The sequence below is a fragment of the Procambarus clarkii genome, chromosome 40, assembly GCF_040958095.1.
Source record: "Procambarus clarkii isolate CNS0578487 chromosome 40, FALCON_Pclarkii_2.0, whole genome shotgun sequence".
In the NCBI taxonomy this organism is placed as follows: Eukaryota; Metazoa; Arthropoda; class Malacostraca; order Decapoda; family Cambaridae; genus Procambarus; species Procambarus clarkii.
The window spans coordinates 12,024,558-12,038,565 of record NC_091189.1 but is presented as its reverse complement, the minus strand read 5'-3'; the positions used below and the strand labels follow the sequence as shown (position 1 = coordinate 12,038,565).

Genomic DNA, 14,008 nt, shown 5'->3' with positions numbered 1-14,008 from the left:
CAAGTGCTTCACTCACGTCCTCTGTTCAAACCACAATTCTATAAATGCTTCACCCACGCACTTATTAATACAAATAATTACCAACAGAAGCTAAACACCTAACCTAACCAGTGCCAACATATCCTAATATATAATAATATTAATTTGTATTTAAGAAAGGTTCTGTTCTGAATGAACAGAATTGATGAATGAGTCTTTGAGGTCGACCGCTGGATAAAATGGACTTGATCTGAGAACGGGTTGGATTTCAAAGTTTACGATTGAGTGTGAAAGGTAGTGTGACGTGCCAGTAGAGTGACGTGAGTGAGATTGTAAGGTGTGTGTGTGTGTGCCAAGAGTGACCGCGTGTAATGAGTAGGCAGAAGAGGAGAGAGAGACAAGGTGATCACCCTGTTGGAAACCTTCAGGTGAGTATATTTACTGTTGACTGACCTGTAACATCGATGCGCCACTGTTGCATGCTGCGACGAAAGGATTAATAGAAGGGAATTAACGGTGAAGAGCAGCACTGTTGACCCTTCCCACCAGTTTGACATCGTACTTAAAAACCAGTTAATGAAATTGCTAATTAAGTCCGTGATGTTGTCAACGTTAAATGTCACACTGCTTGATCGGCTGCTTCGTGGCCTCGGGGGGGGGGGGGGGGGAGGGGTCCCCAGAATCGAGCTGATTTGCTGTCAACCAGCGCTTTCTGACAATTCTAGATACATTCTTAGCAATGAGTTGTCAGAGTGATTAACCAATAGTAATTGGCACGACATCACAATTCTCTAGTTTTAATGGCTAATAGATAAGAGAACTCTAGGGGGACCTTAAGCCTAAGGCAGGTAGAAATTGCCTAAGCTACTTTATTCCTTTGAGATGTATTTTCTTGTCTCAATAAACGTACTTGAACTTGAACTCAAGCCTAGCGTGTGTTGCTGAGTCTTGGCGACGTCCCTCGAACGCCGAGCCTGCAGGAAGCGAGGCCGTCGCTGTACCGACTAGTCTAAGTCGATGGGGGGGGGGGGGGATGGTGATACGGAAAAGGGGTTATAGGGGGAAATGGGTTTGGTACGGAATGGAAGGAGGGGGAAGCGAATATAGCTTCGTGAGTGTTGTCGTTAGTTTTACGGGCTATTCATGCCCGTGCCATCACTTGGGTGGCTTAATCTGCATCAATCTTGTTAGTTTTGAGTACAATGATGGTATGAACTGGCAACGGCTTGATCACGCAATAATATTTGGTGCCGATGGTGATGGTGTCGACGATGATGATGATGGTGATGGTGTTGAGGATGATGATGGTGACGAGAATGATGCTGCTGATGGTGTTACCACTGGTGATGGCGGGGACAGTAATGGGTGATTGATGATGTCAAGAGGGTGATCGGAAATGCTATTGTGGTAGTTACGATGACTTGTTTGATGATTTAGTAGAAGGTAGATGCGTTGTTGATGATGATGAGAATTGTGGATGCTGACATAGTTGCATTTATTGATGTGAAGTGCACCTCACGTCGCTGGAAGACAGACGACAGCTCGGGGGAGACATGATCACCACATACAAAATTCTCAGGGCAATTGACAGGGTAGAGAAGGATGGACTATTTACCACTGGTGGTACACGAACAAGGAGACACAGGTAGGAACTGAGTACCCAAATGATCCACAGAGACATTAGAAAGAACTTTTTCAGTGTCAGAGTAGTTAACAGGTGGAATGCATTAGGCAGTGATGTGGTGGAAGCTGACTCCATACACAGCTTCAAATGTAGATATGATAGAGCCCAGTAGGCTCAGGAATCTGTACACCAGTTGATTGACAGTTGATGAGGCGGAACCAAAGAGCAGAGCTCAACCCTCGCAAGCACAACAAGGTGAGTACACACACACACACACACACACGGAGGGGGGGGGGGGGTAGGGGGTCAGGGGGGGGGGGTCAGGGCGGGTCTAACACAACACCTCCAAAGTGTCCACACACGCCATAAATCTTCGCTCACCGTGTCCGGTAATGACTGTTTTGAAACATTTGTGTTGATTTACGGAAATGATCAGGCATCTGGCGGGCTTCTGTATCAGTGTAATGACTACTGAATAACCCACCGTCAGCCACCAGCGTGTGGGACGGTGTGATAGTGAGAGAGAGAGAGATAGTGAGAGACAGATAGTGAGTGAGAGAGAGAGAGAGAGAGAGAGAGAGAGAGAGAGAGAGAGAGAGAGAGAGAGAGAGAGAGAGAGAGAGAGAGAGAGAATTATAATGTCTCCAAGCAACCCTGAATGCCAAGAAGCGAAAGATCATTTATAATTGAAATACAAGAAGAATGGGAAGCTAAAATGTAGAATGTTTTTCTTTGTTCAAAGGGAAGGATCATGAGATTGGATGGGAGAAGAAGAAGAAGAATGGGTATACAATAATTTGAATGAGAGAATTGCTTATTATAATACCTTGGTGAGGAGGAAGCAGAAGGTGTTGTGAGGTGTGACGCCGCCCACCAGATGTGAACTAATGACACCCATAATATGTCTCCTGGGATGCCTGCTGCAGTGGGGAGGAGGATGGGGGGATGGGGAGGAGGATGAGGGCATGGGGGAGGATATGGGGAGAAGGAGGAAACATATAGGAGGGCACTAGTATGCTAAGATGGAAAGGAGGGAAGGGAGGGAGGGGTAGGTTGTCATTGACTCCTTGTCCTGCCTAGTAACAATTCCTGGTCTCCTCACTGAACGACACAGCTGGGATCTGATTCATAGTAATGTTTCAGTACTGACGAAATATCTGACCCGCTCTGGAGATAGAGTGGTTTCGCGGCGCTCTTAGGCGATGATGAGGCCGCTTGTCACCTGCCAGGCTGTTGATCTGATGCTGCATGATGAGGAACTTGGGGGCGTTGACTCAGTGTACAATGAGCAACACGTAGCAATACAGTGCAGTGTTGAGCATATTGTGTTCATCATAGACTCGATACCTGTAGAGAGAATGTTCAGCAAGGTATATTGTGTCTTCTGGTGGGAGACGCAATACTTTCACCGTGATGCTCCTGTTCACCTAGCAGTACATAGGTACCTGGGGGTTAGACAGCTGTTTCGGGCTGCTTCCTACGGATGTGTGTGTGTGTGAGTGTGAAAGAGAGAGAAATATATATGTAGTAGAGGAAAAATAAATTATTAAGAAATGCGGGGTCCAAGAGCTCGATTCTTTAGATACAAATAGTAAATACAGAGACACGCAGCTTGCGGTGACATAAAGAAAGAGAGCAGGAGGGGGGTGAGGGAGGAGGTCCTGGCCGTCTTGAGTCCCAAGTCCCATAATTATTGGGTCTGGATTTGGCCTTCCATCACAGGTACGACCTGTCCCCGCCTTCACTACACGTCACAGTGTGTGTGCTCCTCCTGTTTGTTCTAGCAGCTCACACACACACACACACACACACACACACACAATTGACGGTTGAGAGGCGGGACCAAAGAGCCAGAGCTCAACCCCCGCAAGCACAACTAGGTGAGTAACTAGGTGAGTACACACACACACACACACACACACACACACACACACACACAGGGGCCTCGTAGCCTGGTGGATAGCGCGCAGGATTCGTAATTCTGTGGCGCGGGTTCGATTCCCGCACGAGGCAGAAACAAATGGGCAAAGTTTCTTTCACCCTGAATGCCCCTGTTACCTAGCAGTAAATAGGTACCTGGGAGTTAGTCAGCTGTCACGGGCTGCTTCCTGGGGTGTGTGTGTGTGTGGTGTGGAAAAAAAAAAAAAAAAAAAAAAAAAAGTAGTAAACAGTTGATTGACAGTTGAGAGGCGGGCCGAAAGAGCAAAGCTCAACCCCCGTAAAAACACAACTAGTAAACACACACACACACACACATAGAGAGAAAGATCTGGGGGTTGATATCACACCGAACCTGTCCCCAGAGGCCCACATAAAAAGGATATCATCAGCTGCATATGCTAGGTTGGCCAACATGAGAACTTCCTTTAGAAACTTGTGTAAGGAATCGTTCAGGACCCTGTATACCACTTATGTCAGACCAATCCTGGAATATGCAGCTCCAGCCCGGAGTCCAAACCTAGTTAAACGTTAGACAAAGTTAGAGAAGATTCAACGGAATGCCACCAGGCTCGTCCCGGAACTGAGAGGAATGAGCTACGAGAAAAGGCTAAAGGAACTGAACCTCACGTCGCTGGAAAACAGAAGCGTAAGAGGATATATGATAACCACCTACAAAATTCTCAGGGGAATTGACAGGGTGGACAAAGACAAAATCCTCGGCACGGGTTGAACACGAACAAGGGGACACAGGTCGAAACTTAGTACCCAGATGAGCCACAGAAACGTTAGAAAGAATTTTTTCAGTGTCAGAGTAGTTAATAAATGAAATGCATTAGGCAGTGATATAGTGGAGGCTGACTCCATACACAGTTTCAAATATAAGTATAATAGAGCCCAGTAGGCTCAGGAATCTGTACACCAGTTGATTGACAGTTGAGAGGCGGGACCAAAGAGCCAGAGCTCAACCCCCGCAAGCACAAATAGATGAGTACACACGTGCAGAGCCTTAAGAAGCCTCAGGGTCTGATGAATGATCACCTTCGTCCCTTTAATAACAGTCGTTACAACATACAACCAAGATAACATGGCGCATGCGCATGCACGTCCGTGTAGTGGCGTGACTTCCCCGCCATTTCTGCTCTCTAGTTGTGTACCATCCACAGCGTCAATGGGGGGCGTGGGCTGCGTCGCTGGCACTACCATTTAGAGAGGAGGCGCACTTAACTGCTCCAGCCCTTTTAACATAATCGAGAGTTGGTGGCCCTGTGCCGGGTTTATGTGTGGTGACTGGTCTCGTGGATACGAGGCTCCTTTTTGTTCCCCATATATGCTGCATATGAGGTGTCTTTTTATCTTCATTTGCTGCATATACAATACCTTTTTCCCTATTTGCTGCATATGAGGTACCTTTCTCCCTTTTATTTGCTGTATATGCAGTACCTTTTTCCCTATTTGCTGCATATGAGGTACCTTTCTCCCTTTTATTTGCTGTATATGCAGTACCTTTTTCCCTATTTGCTGCATATGAGGTACCTTTCTCCCCTTTATTTGCTGTATATGCAGTACCTTTTTCCCTATTTGCTGCATATGAGGTACCTTTCTCCCCTTTTTTGCTGCATATACAGTACCTTTTCCCCTATTTGCTGCATATGAGGTACCTTTCTCCCCTTTATTTGCTGTATATGCAGTACCTTTTTCCCTATTTGCTGCATATGAGGTACCTTTCTCCCCTTTTTTGCTGCATATACAGTACCTTTTCCCCTATTTGCTGCATATGAGGTACCTTTCTCCCCTTTATTTGCTGTATATGCAGTACCTTTTTCTCTATTTGCTGCATATGAAGTACCTTTCCACCCCTATTTGCTTCATATGAGATACCTTTTCCAATATAAAGTTCCTTTTTATAAAGTTCCATATAAAGTTCCTTTTTTCCTACTGTTGCATATGAGGTATCGTTTCCCCTCCCTATTTGCTGCGTACGAAGTACCTTTTTTCCTTTTTTTTTCCTTGTATTTGAGGTACCTCTTAGGATTATCACCCACAGTTTGAAGTAGCGTTTAGTACAATAAGACTATGATGAGCGACCTCTAGCACGCCCTGGTAGATGAATTGACTGCATCTACACATCTATGCTGCCCGAAACGCTTTGCGTAATAGTGGCTTTAGGCATTGTATGTACTAGCTCTATCTATAAAGCCAACAAACTTTGTAAAATCTCTTTATGTATGTACCTTACCTAAATAAAATTATTATTATTATTATTATTATTATTATTATTAAGAGCAATAATGCTGGCTAAGACAGGCCGTTTTCTTTTAAGACGCACATGTGATTAACCTCCGCATCTCTTCTTAAAGTTCTCCTCCTCGTAAGATGTACTACTTCGTAAGATACAGTCCCTAAGACGCACCTTTTGCTTAAGACACCCCCCCCCTCACCTTTGTTTCACAAAAGGTATTCTCTTGATATTTGGTTATTGTTTGTTACGTTGTACATTTATCGTGAGTTATTTTTTAAAAGCGCAGTTTTCCCTGTTGCCGCGTTCTGCCTCCTGGGCTCCGACATTGCCCCACAACTTTTAAGTTATACAATTATAAAGTTATAGCCTAATGTTATAACGATGCGTCCTCTCCGTCGGTAAATGTGGTATTTAATTTAGTTTTTCAAAGTGATTACAAATCGAGTTTATGATTTTTGCTTTCATTAACTTTGGGGGGGAACTGATGTCCGACTAATTGGATGGTTGTTATGGATATATTCTTTGTTAAAACGACTTGATGAATAATTGTGTGGTGGGGGAGGGTTGGTGTGTGTGTGTGTGTGTGTGTGCGTGTGTGTGTGTGTGTGTGTGTGTGTGTGTGTGTGTGTGTGTGTGTGCGTGCGTGTGTGTGTGTGTGTGTGTGTGTGTGTGTGTGTGTGTGTGTGTGCGGGTGTGTGTGTGCGGGTGTGTGTGTGCGTGTGCGTGTGCGTGTGTGTGTGCGTGCGTGTGTGTGTGTGTGTGTGTGTGTGTGTGTGTGTGTGTGTGTGTGTGTGTGTGTGTGTATGCGTGTGTATGCGTGTGTATGCGTGTGTATGCGTGCGTGTGTGTGTGTGTGTGTGTGTGTGTGTGTGTGTGTGTGTGTGTGTGTGTGTGTGTGTGTGTGTGTGTGTGTGTGTGTACTCACCTAGTTGTGCTTGCGGGGGTTGAGCTCTGGCTATTTGGTCCCGCCTCTCAATTGTCAATCAACTGATGTACAGAGTCCTGAGCCTACTGGGCTCTATCATATCTACATTTGTATTGTGTATGGAGTCAGCCTCCATGGAGGACAGAAGAAAATGTATATATACTGGTTATCATTGTAATTGTGTGGCTACGTCTGTGGTAAAAAAAAAACTGCCTAATGCATTCTATCTGTTAACTACTCTGACACTGAAAAAGTTCTTTCTAACGTCCCTGTGGCTCATGTGGGTACAAAGTTTCCACCTGTGTCCCCTTGTTCGCATACCATCCGTGTTAAACAGTTTATTATTATCTACCCTGTCAATTCTTCTGAGAATTTTGTAGGTAGTGATCATGTCGCCCCTTACTCTTCTGTCTTCCAGTGTCGTGAGGTGCATTTCACACAGCTTGTCCTCGTAACTCATGCCTCTTAGTTCTGGGACTAGTCTAGTGGCACACTTCTGAACTTTTTTCAACCTTCGCCTTGTGCTTGACAAGGTACGGGCTCCATGCTGGGGCCGCATAATCCAGGATTGGTCTTACATATGTGGTATACAAGGTTCTGAATGATCCTTGCACAGGTTCCTGAAGGCTGTTCTGATGTTAGCCAGCCTCGCATATGCCGCAGATGTTGTGGGCTTCAAGAGACAGGTTTGGTGTGATATCAACTCCTAGATCTTTCTCTCTGTCCGTTTCCTGGAGGACTTCATCTCCCATTCTGTATCCTGTGTCTGGCCTCCTGTTTCCACTGCCTAGTTTCATTACCTAACATTTACTCGGGTTGAACTTTAGTAGACATTTGTTGGACCATTCATTCAGTTTGTCTAGGTCATCTTTGTAGTCTCATACTATCATCCTCCGTCTTAATCCTCCTCATAATTTTTGCAACATCAGCAAACAACGAGAGGAATAATTCTATACCTCTGGTAGATCATTTACATTTATAAGAAACAGTATAGGTCCAAGGACTGAACCCTGCGGGACTCCACTGGTGATGCCTTGCCCTATCCTATAGCCTTTGTCAAATCCAACTCTAGCAAAAGCTTCCTTACATCCCCACTGGTAATCTCAAATTCCTCTAGTGGTGCCTGGTTAACTATTCCTTTTCTTATCTCCGGAAATTCCTCTTGTTCTAATGTGAAGACTTCCTGGAATTTCTTATTGAGTTCCTCACACACTTCTTTGTCATTTGTAGTGAATCTATTTGCCCCCTATCCTCAATTTCATTACCTGTTCCTTCACTGTTGTCTTTCTCCTGATGAGGCTGTTCAGCAATTTAGGCTGAGTCTTTGCCTTGCTCGCTATGTCATTTTCATATTGCCTTTCTGCTTCTCTTCTCACCCTGACATATTCATTCCTGGCTCTCTGGTATCATTCTCTGGTATCATTCTCTGCTCTCAAGTGTCCTGTTATTTCTATAGTGTCTCCACGCTCTTTTACTTAGTTGCTTAGCTAGCTTACATCTCTCATTAAACCATGGGGTTTCTCATCTGTATTTCATATTTTCCTTTTGGGCCGGGATAAACTTTTCTGCTGCGTCCTTGCACTTCTGTGTGATGTATTCCATCATGTCTTGGGCCGTCGGTTCCCTGAGCTCTGTTTCCCATGTTATATCCGTTAAAATTTTTCTCATCTCCTCATAGTTTCCCTTACGGAATGATAATCTTTTGCTTTCAGTTCCCTTTCTCGAGTATTTTAACCCTTCTTCGATCAGATACTCAAATATCAGTTCGATACTCAAATATGTTTGTGCGCGCGCGTGTGCGTGCATGTGTGTGCGTGCATGTGTGTGCGCGCGTGCGTGCGTGCGAGTGCACGAGTGTGTGTCGGTAATCAGGTGTTCCGGCAGTTGCCACACCAGCCAGTGGTAGAGCGGGCGGCTGATCCCGGCCATATTGGCAGGACTTAGAGCCATAGAGACAAACATCCTGCCCAAGTACTCCCGTTGTCACCATTTGCATAATTGCCCATTGAAGGCCAGTTGTTGGGGTCGTAACGAGTCACTGATTGACCCGACCCCATATATGGAGCACACCAGCCCTGTGGCGCAATGGTCGTCGCTCCACAACCAACTGGCCCCGGGTTCGATTCCCGCAGCGGGGCAAATACGTTGAAAATGTCAAATTTCGTAAATGATAGGCAGTGTTCTCTTTTGCTCTCGTAGACCAGCACCAATTTCTCTGTTATGCAACAGGAAAGCAATTGCAAGTTAAATACCATGTTCAGAATTCTGTGGCAGTGGCAATAGAATAATAGCAGGCGCTAAAATGATTGGGATGTCTGAATCCCAATCATTGATCTCTCTCTATGACATATAAATAACAATTTTATTAACAATAAAGTTATTATTTTGACTAGGAAACGTATATCTAAATACATAAGAAATTCTCACGATTTTTTTCCCCCATTTGCTCTGGGGCTCCAGATCAGGTAATCCTTGCGGGGAAAGGAGCCACAAATTCCATACACACCTCCACCCCATCATCATCATTACCAGAGCCGTGGTGGGGGAGGTGGGGGTGAGGGAGGGGGAGGGGTAGGTGGGGGTGAGGGAGGTGGGGGTGAGGGAGGGGGAGGTGGAGGTGGGGGTGAGGGAGGGGGAGGGGGAGGTGGGGGAGGGGGAGGGGGAGGTGGGGGTGAGGGGGAGGTGGAGGTGGGGGTGAGGGAGGGGGAGGGGGAGGTGGGGGTGAGGGGATGTTAGAGTGAGGGAGGTGGGGGGGATGGGAAGAACGAGAGGGAGGGGAAAGAGGGAGTGGAAGGAGCAAGAGGGATAAAAATATAGCAGGTTCAAGAGCAGGTTCATTTTATCCTGGGATGTATGGAACGGTGGCAGAAATGGCTCCAACACACACACACACACACACACACACACACACACACACACACACACCTTTTCCTTCCTTATAGGAACGATAAGTAACTTAGACGATTGTCATGCCCTTCAAGAAGACCTGGATAAAATAAGTATATCACTTGGCAAATGGAATTTAATGTAAATAAATGCCATGTTATGGAATGTGGAATAGGAGAAGATAGACCCCACACAACCTATATATTATGTGAGAAATCTTTAAAGACTTCTGATAAAGAAAGGGATCTAGGGGTGATTGTCGATAGAAACTATTACCTGAGGACCCCATAAAGAATATTGTGCGAGGAGCCTATGCTACGCTTTCTAACTTCAGAATTGCTTTTAAATACATTGATGGCGAAATACTAAAGAAATTGTTCACGACTTTTGTTAGGCCAAAGCTAGAATATGCAGCGGTTGTGTGGTGCCCATATCTTAAGAAGCACATCAACAAACTGGAAAAGGTGCCAAGACATGCTACTAAGTGGCTCCCAGAACTGAAGGGCAAGAGCTACGAGGAGAGGTTAGAGGCATTAATCGACTGAGCTACGACATGGTAAAAGAATTGCAACCAGAAATTCTATTGAATTTACTTGCATCCTTCAGCCTCTCCGAGACACAAACCAGAATTTTACACAACTCCCCCCTGCACTCGAGCTATATCAATAGGCCGTTCTACCTCTTCGCCCTTACTTCATTACACACACAAATCACAAGAGCGTGATGCATCAAATGAACTCTTTTTTTTTTTTCTCTCTCTCTCTCCACACCACACACACACACACACCAGGAAGCAGCCCGTGACAGCTGACTAACTCCCAGGTACCTATTTACTGCTAGGTAACAGGAGCATTAGGGTGAAAGAAACTCTGCCCATTGTTTCTCGCCGCCGCCCGGGATCGAACCCGGGACCACAGGATCACGCGTCTAGCGTTCTGTCCGCTCAGCCACCGGCCAACGTGTGTGTACTCACCTAATTGTGCTTGCGGGGGTTGAGCTCTTGCTCTTTGGTCATTACTGTAACACTTTCACACTACTGTGTGTGTGTGTGTGTGTGTGTGTGTGTGTGTGTGTTTGTGTGTGTGTGTGTGTGTCTGTGTGTGTGTGTACTCACTTAATTGTACTCACCTAATTGTGCTTGCGGGGGTTGAGCTCTGGCTCTTTGGTCCCGCCTCTCAACCGTCAATCAACTGGTGTACAGATTCCTGAGCCTATTGGGCTCTATCATATCTACATTTGAAACTGTGTATGGAGTCAGCCTCCACCACATCACTTCCTAATGCATTCCATTTACTAACTACTCTGACACTGAAAAAGTTCTTTCTAACGTCTCTGTGGCTCATTTGGGTACTCAGCTTCCACCTGTGTCCCCTTGTTCGCGTCCCACCAGTGTTGAATAGTTCATCCTTGTTTACCCGGTCGATTCCCCTGAGGATTTTGTAGGTTGTGATCATGTCCCCCCTTACTCTTCTGTCTTCCAGTGTCGTGAGGTGCATTTCCCGTAGCCTTTCCTCATAACTCATGCCTCTTAGTTCTGGGACTAGTCTAGTAGCATACCTTTGGACTTTTTCCAGCTTCGTCTTGTGCTTGACAAGGTACGGGCTCCATGCTGGGGCCGCATACTCCAGGATTGGTCTTACATATGTGGTGTACAAGATTCTGAATGATTCCTTACACAGGTTCCTGAACGCCGTTCTGATGTTAGCCAGCCTCGCATATGCCGCAGACGTTATTCTCTTTATGTGGGCTTCAGGAAACAGGTTTGGTGTGATATCAACCCCTAGATCTTTCTCTCTGTCTGTTTCATTAAGTACTTCATCTCCTATTCTGTATCCTGTGCCTGGCCTCCTGTTTCCACTGCCTAGTTTCATTACTTTGCATTTACTCGGGTTGAACTTCAACAGCCATTTGTTGGACCATTCACTCAGTCTATCCAGGTCATCTTGTAGCCTACTATCATCCTCTGTTTCAATCCTCCTCATAATTTTTGCATCGTCGGCAAACATTGAGAGGAACGAATCTATACCCTCTGGGAGATCATTTACATATACCAGAAACAGTATAGGTCCAAGGACTGACCCCTGCGGGACTCCACTTGTGACGTCTCGCCAATCTGAGACCTCACCCCTCACACAGACTCGTTGTCTCCTGTTGCTTAGGTATTCCTCTATCCACCGGAGTACCTTCCCTCTCACTCCAGCCTGCATCTCCAACTTTCGCACTAGCCTCTTGTGTGGCACTGTATCAAAGGCTTTCTGACAATCCAAAAATATGCAGTCTGCCCACCCTTCTCTTTCTTGCCTTATTTTTGTTGCCTGGTCGTAGAATTCAAGTAACCCTGTGAGGCAGGACCTGCCATCCCTGAACCCATGTTGATGCTGTGTTACAAAGTTCCTTCGCTCCAGATGCTCCACTAGTTTTTTTCGCACAATCTTCTCCATCTTCTCCAATCTTCTCCATGTGTGTGTGTGTGTGTGTGTGTGTGTGTGTGTGTGTGTGTGTGTTTGTGTGTGTGTGTGTGTGTGTGTGTGTGTGTGTGTGTGTGTGTGTTTGTGTGTGTGTGTGTGTGTGTGTGTGTGTGTGTGTGTGTGTGTGTGTGTGTGTGTGTGTGTGTGTGTGTCTGTGTGTGTGTGTGCGTGTGTGTTTGTGTGTGTGTGTGTGTGTGTGTTTGTGTGTGTGTGTGTGTGTGTGTGTGTGTGTGTGTGTGTGTGTGTGTGTGTGTGTGTGTGTGTGTGTTTGTGTGTGTGTGTGTGTGTGTGTGTGTGTGTGTGTGTGTGTGTGTCTGTGTGTGTGTGTGTGTGTGTGTGTGTGTTTGTGTGTGTGTGTGTGTGTGTGTGTGTGTGTGTGTGTGTGTGTGTGTGTCTGTGTGTGTGTGTGTTTGTGTGTGTGTGTGTGTGTGTGTGTGTGTGTGTGTGTGTGTGTGTGTCTGTGTGTGTGTGTGTGTGTGTGTTTGTGTTTGTGTGTGTGTGTGTGTGTGTGTTTGTGTGTGTGTGTGTGTGTGTGTGTGTGTGTGTCTGTGTGTGTGTGTGTGTGTGTGTTTGTGTTTGTGTGTGTGTGTGTGTGTGTGTGTGTGTGTGTGTGTGTGTGTGTGTGTTTGTGTGTGTGTGTGTGTGTGTGTGTGTGTGTGTGTGTGTGTGTGTGTTTGTGTGTGTGTGTGTGTGTGTGTGTGTTTGTGTGTGTGTGTGTGTGTGTGTGTGTTTGTGTGTGTGTGTGTGTGTGTGTGTGTGTGTGTGTGTGTGTGTGTGTGTGTGTGTGTGTGTTTGTGTGTGTGTGTGTCTGTGTGTGTGTGTGTGTGTGTGTGTGTGTGTGTGTGTGTGTGTGTCTGTGTGTGTGTGTGTGTGTGTGTCTGTCTGTGTGTGTGTGTGTGTGTGTGTGTGTGTGTGTGTGTGTGTGTGTGTGTGTGTGTGTGTGTGTGTGTTTGCTTACTTACCTTTTTGTGTATGCACGATCGAGCTCTAGCTCTTGGACCCCGCATATCTAGCCGTTGGTTGTCTAATGCAAAGACTCCTGGCCTATTTCTCTATCACACCTGCTTTTAAAGTTAAGAATGGAGATAGCCTCTATAATCTGCTCCTTTGGGTAAGTCCATTTGCTCACTACTCTTACGCTAAAAGAAAACTTCCTAACATCTCTATGACACATCTGAGTCTCAAGCTTCCATCCGGGTCCCCAAGTTCTATTGTTATTCATTGAAAACGTATGCTCTGTTTCCACCTTGTCAATCCCTCTAAGTATTTTATACGTCTGTGGCACGTCCCCCTTTCCCTCCTCCTTTCTAACGTCGTCAGGTTTAGTTCTTTCAGTCTGTCTTCGTACCTCATCCCTCGCAGCTCTGGAACTAGTCTCGTTACAAACTTCTGCACCTTTTCGAGCTTCCTTATGTGTTTTTTAAGATAGGGGCTCCACGACGGGGCGGCATACTCTAAGACTGACCTTACATAGGCGGTATACAGTGATCTAAAAGCCTCCTTATTCAGGTTTCCGAAGGGTGATCTGACTTTTGCCAGAGGTATGCGGCGGACGTTCTTCTATTCATATAAGCATCTGGAGTTAGGTTTGGTGTTATGTCCCCTCCCAGTTTTTTTTTTCCAGCCGTTAGAGGGAGGTAGTTCCCTTCATCGTATGACTTTTGACTTTTCGGTCTCCTGGCTCCTGTTCCCATTTCCATCACCTTGCACATGCTAGTGTTGAACTCTAGCAGCAATTTCTTGGACCATCTCTGCAACCTGTTCAAGTCATCCTGGAGAATCTTACAGTCCTCATCTGTCTCAACCCTCCTCATTAGTTCTGCATCATCTGCAAACATTGGCATAAAAGACTCGACTCCTGCAGTCAAGTCATTTACATAAATCAGGAATAGTATGGGGTCCCAGGATCGATCCTTGAGGCACCCCGCTTGTTACTCTACGCCGGT

At 45.9% G+C, this 14,008-nt stretch overlaps 1 protein-coding gene across 1 annotated transcript in view; it reads left to right on the top strand.

Annotated features, from left to right (window-relative positions):
- Positions 1 to 299: 299 nt before the first annotated feature.
- Positions 300 to 14,008, top strand: part of LOC123757895 (iroquois-class homeodomain protein mirror) — a 286,675-nt gene continuing 272,966 nt past the window's right edge. Inside the window, exon 1 of the mRNA XM_069338686.1 lies at positions 300 to 407. The gene's annotated coding sequence lies outside the window, so the exon portion shown is untranslated. The remainder of the gene's footprint in view (positions 408 to 14,008) is intronic.